Raw genomic sequence first — 14,586 nt, forward strand, 5'->3', positions numbered from 1 at the left:
TTTACCTCCCTGAATATGCACCTAGTTTACTATGGCATGTGTATTCCCTTTGCAACATCCTGGCCCAAATAAACTCCACTTTATATATTTGGCCTCAGTTTCTTCTTCAGGTCAACAAGGACATCCTGTGTGCCAAGCACTGTGCCAGGTGTTTGATGGGCAGGATCTAACATGATTCTCAAAACAATTCTAGGAGACAAATTCTACTGGAGCCACTTCACCAATGAAGAAACTAAAGCCCCAAATGATTAAGTAGCTTGCACAAAGTCACACACCTAGTGTATTAGTCAGGGTTCTTCAGAACATAAGATAGACAGATAGATACTATGTATAGTACTGCAGAAAAATGGAATTGAAAGATAATACAAACCTTTCCATGAACTTTTTGAAGACCCCTCATATATTTTATACATAAATATATGTTATATATATTGTATCTATAAAAAGAGTTTATGTAGCAGGTTTTTGAAACTAGAGAAGTAAATATCAGAAGAAACTGTTAAAATATTTGAAAACGTTTGCCTCTGGGGAGTAGGAGTCAACAGAGGAAAAGTTGGATGGGGACTATTGTTTTTCACTATAAGCCATATAGAATGATTTGATTTTAAACTGCATATGCGTATCAGAAGAATAAAAATTAAATTAGAGTTAAAAATAAAAAACAAAAAGCTTCCAGCAAGATGAGAATCTGGGGGACTGAAACCCGGTTTATCTTCTGTGTCTTACTTCAAATTCTGTCTGCTCTGCTTAAACAAATTCCTTCAACCATGGTGTCTACGTCTTCTCATCTGGAGAACAGGACCCCAGAGCTGCCTGGAAAGCCAGTAGGTTGGATCTGGTGAAGTACTCTTCGCTCTCTCTCTCCTTAAACATCTTCGCAGAAATAAGACATGCGGAGCCCTAACCAGAGATGAAGGATACACAGACCAGGCATGATGTGGCCCTTGCCAACCCCTCCAACTACATCTCAAGCCACTGACCCCCAACCCTTACGCCAGCCTGCCAAGCTCTCTCCCACTTCAGGGTCTCGACCAGGCTTTTCCCTCTGCTTTGGACACCCCCTTCTTCCCACATCTCCTATGGCTGGCTCCATCTCCTCCTGCAACTTTATTTTGCAGGTATGGCATTCCGGCAAAGGTATGGCCTTCTCTGACCATACTATTTAATTAGGCTCCCCGTTCCATTTTCTCCTATCACTTACCAAAACGTAACAGTTACTAAATTTTTAATTATGCATTTATTTGTTGGCTTAGTTGTTTGTTGCCTGTTGTTCCTCAATAGACTGTAAGCTCCACGTGGGAAAGGAAGATGTCCATTTTATTCTTTATTCTCAGGGCCCTTGCACCACATCTGGCAAACAAGTGGCCTTTGATTGAATGAATGATAAAAGAATTTTGGTAGCTAAATGTCACAAGAGGCCACTGTCTTTACACCAAGCCCGTACACTCCTCAGTGAATTATGACCAGGTCTCCACTTGATGGAGTCCCCAGGAATCAAAGTGTCTAATTTAGGCACCAACATGGCAGGATGGCACCAATTATTTTGCAGTGTCCTGGAGTTTATAGCAGTTAATACTTATATACAGCACTGCTATGTTCTGAATGTTTGTGTCCCCCCAAAATTTAAATGTTGAAATTCTAACCCCCAAGGGTTAGGGACAATTTATGCGTCCTCAATATGCATTAGACACACTCCCGGTTACTTTTCACACTTTGCTTTCTTAAACCTCTACCAACACTACCATATTATACTATCACCCCATCTGCAGTTGCCAAAATCCCAGAAGGTCACTCAGCAGGTGAGTTGGGGCTGCCGTTGGAACCCAGGATTCACTGCATCGGAAGCCCATCCACACTGTTTGCTACTTCTTGTGCTTTTATGCTGGGGGCAAAAAAAGGGAGAGGGTGTGGGAGCGGAGTGCAAGAAAGAGAAACGCCAGCCAGCACCCCACTAACCGTCTCTGATGGCAGGAGCTGAGTGACGGAGCACACTTGGAGAGTGACGTCGCTGCATGCCAGGGGAGCCAGGAAGCCTCCTTTAGGACAAAGCTTCAGCATAATTGAAATGACTGTTCCTGTCATTCCTGTGTCATGAAGATTATCTTGAAACAAAAATCTTTTTTTGTTGTTGTTTCTTTTTTCTAATTTTTTTTTATATTTACCTACTTGCAAGGACATTTTTCATTTTAGAGGTTGGTGGTTGAAGCTTCCCTCAACAGACCTCCCCCAGACTATCTCTGAGCAGATAAATCAGCCTCAATCCTTTACTCTCTGACACTGGGTTTTGACCCAAAGTACTCCAAGAGCATGGCCAGAGGGGGACGGATGTAGGATTCGGAGCCACGCTCCAGAGAGCAAGCTCCCCAAGGACATGGGGACCCCCCAGAACTCGCTGGGGCTGGCAGAAAGGAGGAAATCCATCCCTGGAAATTGCTCCTCCCAGAGGCCCACCTGAAGACAAAAGCAAGAACTGAGATATGGAAGCAACTCCAGGGCCACACTGTCTCTGGATCTCAGGAGAAGAGCTGCGGCCTCGTAGTCCTGTCATCTGAACAGTCCTACCTTCCAGCAACTCTGGGACCTGAATTCACCTTTCTGAACTTTCTTTCCACTTGCCTGACTAGAGTTCCTGCCTCTATCCAAAGCTGGGAGCTCCTTGAGGGCAGGGGTTATATCATTTTACCTTCTGTTTGGGGTTGAATTTTGCCCTGTCTCCCCCCCGCCAAAAAAAAAAAAAGATGTTGAAGTCCTAATCCCCGTACCTGTGAATGTGACCTTATTTGGAAATAAGGTTGCTGCAGATGTAATAAGCTAAATTAACATGAAGTCACACTGCTACTGCCCTAATTAGGGATAAGCCCTAATCCAGCATGACTGGCATCCTTATAAAAGGGGGACATTTGGAAAGGAGAGAATAGAACTGAGGTCAACAAAGGTGGGAGAGGAGGAGTGGGAGGGGGGTACGGCAGGAACTGGTAAAGTGCCACGAAAAACACTTACATTGCGCATTGTTGAATATGTTAATTATCCTGATTTGAGCATCACATATTGCACATAGGTATTGATATCCAACCCTGTACCCCACAAATATGTACAATCACCTGTTACAATTAAAAAGGGGGTGGGGACATTTGGACACAGACATGCACATAGGGAGAACGCCAGGTAAAGACAGTTCTATTCCCACAAGCCAAACAACTAGAAGCTCAGAGGCAGACCTGGAACAGATTCTTTCTTAACATCTTCAGAGGGAACATGGCCCTTCCAACACCTTGATCTTGGACTTTTAGCCTCCAGCACTGCGAGGCATTACATTTCTGTTGTTAAAGTCCCCCAGGTTGTGAAGCTTTGTTATGGCAGCCCTAGGAAACTCACACAGTAGGGAATGTCACGTATCTCCATCTGACAGATGGAGAAACAGACCGAAAGGAAGGGAGCTGCTCACTATCTAACAGTAGTGAGAGATGGCAGGGGACGTGAACCCAGCTCAGGCTGACCTGGGCCCCCAGGGATCCAAGGCAGTGGGAACCAGGCGATTTTGTTTGTGGTTTCCTGGACAAGGGCTTAACGAAGGGCCTCAGAGGCACAGCGCAGGGACTCCTTCCAGCTGAGGCCCCTGTTAGGGGAGACAGGCCTGGGAAGCTGCTGGCCTTTGTAATTAGTGGGTAATTAGCCTCAGAGACAGCCCTTGCCTTTCTCATGGTTTTGTGGCCTTTGTCACGTGCCTTGATCAGGAAAGTTGAGGCTCATCCTTTAACTCCTTTAGTTAAATCTGTTCCTATTGAAAACATAAACCCAAATGTGGAAGTTCCGATCTTCGTGGGACATTTCCTGAATTTTCTAAGAACCAGGCCCTGAAAGCTTTGCCCTCCACTGTCACACACACAGGAGCAACAGCACCAAGACCTGGGATGGGTTTTTCTGAACACAGCCAAAGATGGTTCCATCCAAGGGCTGTAACAGTCACGAGTGAGGAAAATTAGTGGACCTCTCTCCAGGAAACAGAGCAAGGGGAGGAAAGCCGATCCAAGGGCCGCAAGATCCTACTTGGACACCAGTCCCTGCCATGGCTGTAAGGTGGCTCTTCTCCTTGCAATATGTGCATCTTAATTGTGCAAGCAGCACTGGGGACACCAAAGTCCACCCCAGCCTCACTCCACACACCAGCACTGCCCAGTCCCCATCATCCTGATGAGACATCTTATCCACACTCAGTTTCCGGCTGGGCCAAGCCACACACGGCATTCAGAGGGAGCTCTGGCCTCATGGGGAGGAAGGAGATGCTTGATGGGGGGTGAGCTGGACAGCCAACAGTACTCTGTGAGCCTTGTCTGCACCCCACCTCTTCTCCAGACCTACAGCCAAGCTTCCTTCAAGATTTAGCTCAGACATCAGGTTCCATCCAAAATTTTCTCAGTACTCTGTGAGCCTTGTCTGCACCCCACCTCTTCTCCTGACCTACAGCCAAGCTTCCTTCAAGATTTAGCTCAGACATCAGGTTCCATCCAAAATTTTCTGGGCCCGCAGCCACCATGTGCAGTCTGAGTTAGGTGCCCACAGGCACCTGTACCCTCTGGTCATTACCCCTGTATTATAAACGTCTTGGTGCTGTTCCCAACCAGACTGTGAGCTGCTGAACACAGAGCGTTACAAGTTGCCTCTTTATGTTGGTGTGTTAGAAGTGACCCAAGAGACAGTTCTGTGGGCTGGCAGATGACTTTGCCTGCACGGTGGCCTGAACTCCATCACTAGTTATTTGGTATTTAGTGAGGGTTAGACAGTACGTGGGGGGGGGGGGTTTACAGGATAATTGGGAACATTGTTCATGGGGCCAAGCTGCCTGGGTTCAAACCTTGGCTTTGCTACTTAATAGTGATCTAGATCCTTGAGTATGCTGCTTAAACTCTCTGTGCCTCAGTTTCATCATCAATAAAATGGGGAGAGTAAAAGTGACTCATAGGAATATTATGTGGCTCGAATCCACATAAAGCATTTATAACAAGGTCAGCCATAGAGTCAGTGCTCAGTAAATGGCAGCATTTTCTATCACCATTAATCCCTCTCTCTTTCCAACTCCAGCCCTACGTGCCCGGTGCATGACTCTAAGGCAAATGCTTTTACCTCTGCAGATGAGTCTCCTTATTTATAAAACAAGGTAAATGGCAGCATTTTCTATCACCATTAATCCCTCTCTCTTTCCAACTCCAGCCCTACGTGCCCAGTGCATGACTCTAAGGCAAATGCTTTTACCTCTGCAGATGAGTCTCCTTATTTATAAAACAAGGGGACCAAATGAACTGATCACCAAGCTCTCTTCTGCTCTAAATTTTTCACCTCTGTGGTGTATTTCAGACTGCCCTGCAAAGTCCTCCCCAGTCCACTGGACTGTCCCCGAGCCACTTCCAGTACCAAAGAACAAACACACCAGCATGAAGAGGCAGAGGAGGCCACAGTGTGAAACAGGACAACTCTTGCCAGTGGACAAATGGAAACATTTGTGCTATGGTTTAAACATGTTCTTAGACACCTTTCAGGTTGATCTGTTTTACCACCTCCAGGTAAGCATATTATTTATGCCCAAAAAGCTGAGTGGTGACAATTAGGATCCAGTTCTGTAACAATGTCCCCTTGACCAGTCGGGTCCCATCCTCCCTGCTCATTAAAGTGAAACTCTTGTTAGTGGCCTTGCAAGTTGGGAGACAGAAAATAATCAGAAGCAGGTGGGTGGGTACCTGCAAGTGTAGACATCTCACTTCTCCCAAAGCAGATCGTGGGTGGCCCCCTCCCCGCCCCATCCCTCACTCCAGGCTTACCTCCTGCCCCTGGACAGGTGGGGCAAATGCTTATCATCTGCCTAATTGTTGAACAGGATAATATGCTGGATTTCAAAATAATTAGGCTGATGATAATGAGGGTTTGATGGTTTCTGTGCAATTAGATGGATGGACACAAACACTTTGTTTTTAACCTGTGCTGAGGCTAATGACCTCAGGTGGGAATATGGTTGCACTGCATTTGAAAGGAGGAAAAACATATCCTGGGAACCTCAGAGAAAATAAATCACAGGGTGGGCTCTTTCCTGAAGATTGGTTGCTCCGGATACCCAACCAGATGTTCCCTAGACATTGACAGTGAGGGATTTCAGGCCAAGGGGAACGTGGTGTCAGAGCAGCCAGCCCACTCTGGGTTTGAATCCATTCTGCAACATTTATTGACTTTGAGACCTGGACCAAGCCATTTAACCTTGATGGGCCTCAGATCTTCATCCACAAATGGGGATGATAATATCTACTGTGCAGGGCTATTGTGAGTTCCCAGCACCCAGTAAATGTGCAATAAAGATTTGGTAGAGGTAGGGGGAGCAGGAGAAGCTCAGTGTAGAAATATCAATAAGACAGAGCATGGCAGAGGCCAGAAATGGGCAGCGAGCCCTTCTCAATCCTTGAAGTGGAACTGGCAACTTAAAGCTTCAGGTAACAGTGGCTATTTAGAAATTCCTTCATAGAAAAGCAGAAAAGAAAAGAAACTACCAGCTTAATTGAGTCCTAGAAGATTTGAGTCATGATTCCACCATTACAGAGCTGTGGGCCTTGAGAAAACTCCCTTCCCCTTCATGAGCCTCAGTTTTCCTGTGAAATCAGGTAAAGCACATCTTCACCTCGCCTGACAGCATATGGGAACTGAGGCCTGCAAGGTCAGGCCTAGAAACCAGATAAAAGGAGCAGGGTGGTCAGATGGTGTGGTGGCTGCTTGTGGGTCCCCATGAGCTGCTATCTTCAAGGCAGATGTGAGAGTAGGTTGGAAGATGACCCCATGGCAGGAGCAGATGGACGGTATTGAGGAGGAGTTTATCCACCAACACACATCTTCTGAGCCATTGGTCTATTCAGGGCCCAGGACTCATGCTTGGGACACAGAAAGCAATAACATCCAGCCCTTGCCAGGTGAGCTGTCACAATATAAAGTGATAGGCAATGTAAGTGAAATTTGGAGGAGGCACAGAGGACAGAATGATCAACTCTGCCTGGATGAGTCAGGGAGTTCTTCCTGGAAAGTTCCAGGCTGGGCCGTGAAGGATGAATTGGGATAGCTGGAGGATCAGGGCCTCACACCAGGCTTGGAATCAAGATTAAGATTCCAAGCTATTATGTGGTGACCCAGGGAAATACATTTCCCCTTACTTCCTATAGGGAGGCAAAAACCTTCCTGGCAACTGCAATTCTGTGCAAAGCCTATTTTCTCTATCTCACAATTCTTAATGACTAGGCTGCTCCAGCAACCTTTACTAGTTGTCTCCCTGGTCTCACACCCTCCTTCACTGCCACTCCATCAGCAGGCTAGAAATTCCTGGGAAAGTTTGGTTAGAAACCACCCACTGAGGCTGGTGTCTGGTCAGCACCTTGGACAGAGACATGGCCACCCTCTGTGCCCCAGAGGGTTACCCAGCACGCAGCTCCTTCCTATATGCCCACCTGGGCTTTTATGAACTGTCTTCTTTATTCACATTCAGAACCACTTTCTCCTCTTATGACATTCTGTGTCACTATTAGCAAACCAGGTGCCAAGTTTTGCCAGAATCCATCCAAATTTATAGGACTGCAATTGGAGACTTTTTCCAGGTGTCATTTTGGTCCAAATTGGCAGAAGCTCCTCAGATGAAAGAGCATTCTGATGTCCTCTGTGAGTGTGGGAGTGTAAGGCAGGAGCCAACGGGACTTGGATCCTGGGGCCAAAGGGAGAAGGGCAGATGTTTAATTGAAGGCAAGGATCTCAGGACTCCCCTGAGCCCGAGTAAGTCCCAGGCTGAAGCTGCCTGTAATCCCCCCCATTATAGGATAGAAGCCCAAGGGGCCTTGCTCTGGTTGGCTCTGACTATTCCCTGCCCCTGGGGAGCTGCCTCCCCCACCAGAAAATTGAGGTGGCTTCAGAGAAAGTCTCAAGCAATGGCCACGTGTAAGGTAACCCCATGGAAGGACTCAAGACCACTGCTAAAATCTCAGGGTCAGCCTGAGGAAGCGAGAGGATGAGATGACACCCTGACACATTCAATCAATCTTGCCCAAGTTAGACACCTGGTTCAAGTTTTTCTTAATGAACCGACAGGAAGTTGTGGAGCTCTGTACTGCAGCGAAGATTTCGTTGGGAACCCTGACCTCCTGTTTGTGAGCAGGGCTTCCTGCAAGAATCACCAAGCCAAAAGAGACAGCCAGAAAGGCCAATCTGATGTTGTAGGAATCCTCAAAAAGTCTGCCACTATCAGGACAGAGCTGAGGGAGAGGGGGTCCAGAGTCGCTCAACCCAGTTCTCCCAAGTGAAGAGGCTGTGACCTCATGGTGCTGCTCCCAGTCCAGGGGCCAGAGCCCCTGGTGCTCATCCCGTCCACACTCCATGAGCCACCTGAAGACTTATGCATTGGACTCATGACACCTGCCTGCCTCACATGGTGGTCAGGCACATCGTGGAATCTTAATGATGTCACACTCACCCTCCTCATCCCCTTGTGCCTCAATGGACAAAGCAGCCTTGTGACATTCTGAAGTGCCTACTCATTTCTAATTTGGGACATGTAAATTTACATCACTTCCAGTAAATACTCAGTGCGTGTTAGCCACTAGCATTTATGGTAGACACAGGAATCCCACACAGTCAGTCATCAAATGCCTATATTTTATCCGAAGTCACTTCCAGTAAATACTCAGTGCGTGTTAGCCACTAGTATTTATGGTAGACACAGGAATCCCACACAGTCAGTCATCAAATGCCTATATTTTATCCGAAGTATCTGGTTGTCCACCCGTCTCACCCAATAGACAGTGACTTCTCAATGTCCTAGCTGCATGGCTCAGCGCCACAGCTGACACACAGCAGGTGCTCCATCTTTGCTAAATGAATGAAAATAACTGAAAATATTTTGAAAATGGCATAAAATGCTATGAGGATGTGAATTGTTATTAACAACAGGACAATACTTAACGTCTGAGCCATTCTGCCAGAGGTATGGAAACCAGAAGAAATAACGGAAGGGTGGAGGACCTACTTGTGTTTTAGTTCATGAAGTGAAGGGATCCTGACAACAAATGCAAAGTCTAATCCAGTCAGCCTTGAAGGGCCGTGGGGCTGGAAGAAGGGAGGGGTTCTTTTTACTGGGGCAGTCATGAGAGGCCCCTCCTGGTTGCAGGGGGTGGAGGCATCTTAGCTTGGAGGTGGGGAGACAGGCCAGAGGGGTCATGGTGTAGGGAGAGCCATGAGAACAGATGAGGAGCAAGGACTGGTTGGGTTTGCCCAGACCAACAGGTCTGTGGGTCCACTACAACAGATTGCACTGGTTCTTCCTTTACATAGTCCCCCAGGCACCCCCAGAATCAGGATCAACAAAGGAGCCCAGCATTCTCTATTTAACCAGTTCCTAAACAGGATTTAGATGCAGAACCGGACTTCTGAATTGTTCTTAAGAGGTGGGCTGGGGAGGGGGGTTATAGGTTAAGGACAGACCATGATGGCCTTTAGATAATGGACATTAATCTGAAGGCATGAGGGAGCCACAGAAGGCTTTAGAGTGGAGAAGTGGCACCATCAGTGCTGTGAATGTAGGATGTAGTATGGATTTGGGGAGGGAAGAAACTGGAGGCAAGAAGACCTCCTAGGGTGCTATTGCTATAGTCCAGGCATGAAGTAATGATGGCCAAAACCAGGGCAGAGATGGCAGTGATAGAAAGAAGGGGATGGAATTGAGAAACGTTTTGAAATAGAACTGACAGGACTCAGCAACTGGATGTGGGGGAATGAGGGCAGTCAAAGATGACTTATTCAAGATGCCTTTGTTGTTTTAATATAAAATATAAATATGAACACACAAGATCTTATATTCTTTAATATTTATCTGATTGGAAGAAACAGCCTGCTATCTCTCAGCTCCCAAAGACTTACAAGGGCTCAAGACAATATTAATAATGATGTATTTTATAGTATATGAACTTTGCCATCTGTGGTGCAGGCATCAAAAAGTCAATATGAGTACATTGACAAGCTTGTCAATGGTGAAATTAATTTTCTTATTCTGCTGCATCACTAAACATAATTCCAGAATGTCATGGTAATATTCACTGTCCATTATCATGGCTGTGAGACAGAGACAGTCAAGTTAAAATATGGAAAGAAACGACTATGTCACAGCACCTAACATGCAGGAAGCACATGCGCTTGCTGTAACAGGCATGTATCCCGGCGGGTACACAACCCCCAATATCCTGCCTCAGAATTTGTCACATTTGCAGCCAAGACACCTCTGTCCTTTGAACATGAGAAAATGCATTTTAACACATTGCCTGGTTTTAACCTATACCCAAGTGTTCTCTACTAGAACAGATGGTCAGGCCTAAGATGAGACCTTAGGGATCAGAAAGTCCAGCCTCCTTGTTTGAAAAATGGAGATAAAGAGAGTTACAGAGGATGCCACATAGCAGAGCCAAGATTCAACCCCCAGATTTCCCAAGTCTGGAATCTGGTCGCAATGAGCAGGCCTCACTGTGGAGGAGAGGGGAAAAGGGCCACCGTCTTGCTGAAAGAAAACATAGGTGCTTGGTCAGTCCAAAACATGCTGCAAGGGGGCCGGCTCATTCAGTCAGTCACTGGACAACTGACCATTGAGCACCTGCTATGAACAAACACTGTCATAAGCCTTAGGGACAGAGCAGAGAACCAAACTCAGAAAGCCCTGCCCTTGCAGAGCATACCGTCTGGTGGGGAGAGACCAACAGTGTGTAGTGAATAAATAAACCAGGAAGCGCAGGTTGTGATGAACATGCTGACGGAAATCAACAGAGTGACGAGGGACAGGGCAGCTGGGAGGGTGGCCTAGTGTGGACAGGGGGACCTCTTTGAAGAAGGGACTCTCAGTTTTGGGTCCTCTGAGCCACTCCTCCACAATGAACAGTGAAGGAAGGACAGCTACCATTTCCAGGACACTCCCTGTTTCCCTTGGCTGCATGTGAGCTTGTTTAGACCTCACAGCAGCCCGATAGGGTAGGTCCTGCTGTCCCCATGGTACTGTCAAGGCCACTGAGGCTTAGAGAAGAACCAGGACAGTCCAAGGCCAGATTCCAAGTAAGAGGTGGGTCCAGGACCCACATTCAGTCTGTCTGACCCAAGGCCTCTGTCCTTAACCCTGCCTCACAGGCAATTTTGCTGCTAAGTTCAACATCTCCTGTCTGGGTCATGTTTTTCTTTCAGCTCTTGACTTTCCAGAATCCAGACCTCTTGAAACCCCTCGCAGTTGTGAGGGAAGAGCTGGCAGATTCTCTCACAAGCATGCATTGGCCATCGGAATCCACAGGGACTGCAGAGCCTGGCAAAGACACCGCTGTGACCTCGTGAGGCTTCAGTAACCCCATGGCCTTTGCTGAGCCTCCCTCACTTCACCTCTAGAATGGGAAAAAGAACACACACCCTGCCCATGTCACAGGATACTGGGACAATGGGACAGATGGGAAGTGTATTAATGCTAACTCATGCATAGCCTTTGCCACAGCATGCTCTTGGGGTGTGCATATGTGTGTGTAAAGCACCTGCAGTGTGCCAAGCACCAATGCTCTTATTCTGAAGATGGCCACATGGAGACCCAGAATGGTTAATGACTCATCTATGCTAAAGCCAATGCTAGAAGTCAGGCCCTTCTGAGATCAAAGCCCATGCTCTACCTCCCCAGGGAGAAATCTCCTCCTTGACCAAGGCACACACCCCCACGCCACCTCTCTGCCAGGAGTCAAAGAGCCCTCCCTGGGGCCCATGGGGGCTTCGCTGGGTTGCTCAGGCAGAATGAATAGCAGCAGCCACTGATGCACAGAGCCTTTAGAAGACAGGCTTTATTCCAAAACTGGACTCCCAGCTTTATTCCAAAACTGGACTCCCGTGGCTTCTTCATACACGCCAACACAAGGACATCTGGTGCTGGGCTGCACCTACCTGGCTTTTTCTTTCCTTGTCAACAAAGGAAATTGCCTCTTATAAGCGAGTGGCCTTTCTTATTTTCTCTCAATGTTTGGAAGGGTTTTTGGCCTTCTGGTTGACAACGTGGGTGACAAAGATGGATTTTCTGAGCAAATATTTTTGTTGTTTGTGACCATGTTTGTGCAGCGGGAAGCAGGCAGCTGGGTAATGGAGCCCCTTTGGGAGAAAAGCTGAGGACCGTGCTTTTTTGCACCTTAGTCCTTTTGGGCCATGCCACTAATTGGAACTTACTGTCCCATTAATGAGTTTTCTCTCTAGAGATTCATACGACCATTTCGACTCTAAAGTCCCTGCCTAATGAACTATTGAACAACAGAGAGCCCACACAGCTTTGTCTCAGAGGACCCCTGTTCAACATACAGCAGTCCCCAATTAACCCCTGGTTTAAAAAACAGAGTGGCAAAGCAACTCTCAGGCCAGTCCCTGAAAAAAGGGATAAATTGGTATGATGTAATTGCTCTCCCTCCCTGAAAAAGGCCAGCATAGCCACCATGTGAGCAGTGGATCAAGGGCTCCTCAGTGGCCAAGAGTCAGTTTCCATCCTCAAGATGCCACATCTCCATTTCAAGTCATTAGGGGCCTGACAGTGACCCCAATGGGCGAGGCTTGCAGGACCAAGTCTTCCAACATCTCCTTGGCTGCCTGGAAAATGGGTCCATGGTAAGAGTGTAGTCAGCAAAAAAGGTCAGTCCCTAGGGATGCCCGAGAGGAGATGCACATAAACGGGCTCCTCCCAACTGGAATGGGATAAGGATTTCTTCTCCTGAACCTCCTTGTTTTACCTTATGTACAGCCCACTGAGATTCATAAAACCTCTCAGTCTAACTAAAATGCAAATCTGATCAGTCCTTCCCGGCTCATGATCATTCAATGGCTCCCTATTGCCCTCTGAGTAAAGCCCAAGCTCCTTAGGGTGTAACACTAGGCCTCAGTCTACATCTCCAGTCTCACCTCCTCCTATGCACCTCCTCACACTCAATCTCTAGAAACACTGCATTGCTTACAGTGCCCATGTGTCCCTGACGTTTCACACCTGGGCTGTGGCCACAGCTGTGCCCCTCCTCAGACGTCCTCTGCTCACTCCTTTCCATCTTTCAGTCTCACTTAAGGAAAACTTTATCCCCATGAGGAAAAATTCTCATACTAAGCCCTCCATTCCCCCAACTCATGCCCTGGCTCAGTTTATGTTCTCTGGCTCCCTTTCCACAGGAGTCTACACTGACCATGGACACCACAGTGGCTGCAGAGACCAGAAACCATTTGCTTTGGTGTCTCTCCAACTAGACCAGGGTTTCTCAACCTCGGCAATACTGACATTTGGGGCCTGTTAACAGTTTGTTGAGAAGGGACTTACTGTGCATTGTGACAACCAAAAATATCTCCAGACATTGCCAGATACCCCCAGGGGGCAGAACAGCCCCCAGTGGAGCACCACTGGGGCAGACTGTAAGCTCTTGAGGATACTCAGAGCAAGAGTGTGGGTCAGAGATGTGTGAATATGATCCTTGCTGCCCTCTTCACCAGCCAAGTGTGTCCACAAGAAAGTTGCTTTCCTTCCCTGAGCCTCAGTTTCCTCACCTGTCAAAGTGACAGGGCTGCCAACATGAACTGCAGTGATTGATTCTGACAGTCAATACACATTGCTCTATCACTGGATGGATGTCTTACTTTAAATACACAGGAAGTTGAGTGTTAGATTCAGAATTCCCTAACCATTGTTAATCCCTGCCAAGTACCAGACTCTTTTTCACGTTGCCATCTCATTCAATTCTCACCATTACTTCTGTCAACATTTTACAGGTAAGGAAACTGAGGCACAGCATCAACTGATGCACTCAAGATCTGAGTCATTACCTGTTGGAGCTTGGGTTGGAACCCCATCTCTGGCTCCAAGACTTGTGGGGTCTTTCCATCCCACCCTGAATGGTGACCCCTGTCCATCCTGAGGCCTCGGCTTCATGTCAATTCCTACAGGAGCTTGTGCCCACAGCACTTGCATTTCTCATTATGACTCCAGCCCACATCCCCACTAAGCCATTAGCTCCAGCAGTGCTGAGATCGTGCCTGAATGTTCACCACTTTGTCTGGTGCCTGTCACAGCACTGACACTCACTATATGTGTAATGAATAAACGAATGAATGAATGAATGAGTAACGAATAAAGAGAAGAAAGGTGAGCTAATGGGACTGAACTCTAACCAGGAACACAGTGGCCAGCAGACCAGAGAGTCTCCTTAGCTTCCAGATGGGCTTTTTCTATTCAGGTGTCTCCAACCTCTTCCAGAGTGTATGAGTCAGTTTTCTGCTACTGATAACAGAATACCTGAAACTGGGTAATGTACAAAGAGCAGAGGTTTATTTTGGAGCTTGGGAAGTCCAAGGTCCAGGGGGCACAGCTGGTGAGGGCCGTGTTCTTGGTGGGGGCTCTGTACAAAGTCCCACAGCAACGCATGGTATCACATGGCAAGGGCTGAGATGCACGAGAGGACTCCCTGACATGCCTACTTGCTCTCCTTATAAAGCTCCCAGTCTGCTTTCTGATAACCCATTAAACCATTAACACATTAATCCATAAATGAA

The sequence above is a fragment of the Galeopterus variegatus genome, unplaced genomic scaffold (assembly GCF_000696425.1).
Source record: "Galeopterus variegatus unplaced genomic scaffold, G_variegatus-3.0.2 Scaffold559, whole genome shotgun sequence".
NCBI classification, from domain to species: domain Eukaryota; kingdom Metazoa; phylum Chordata; class Mammalia; order Dermoptera; family Cynocephalidae; genus Galeopterus; species Galeopterus variegatus.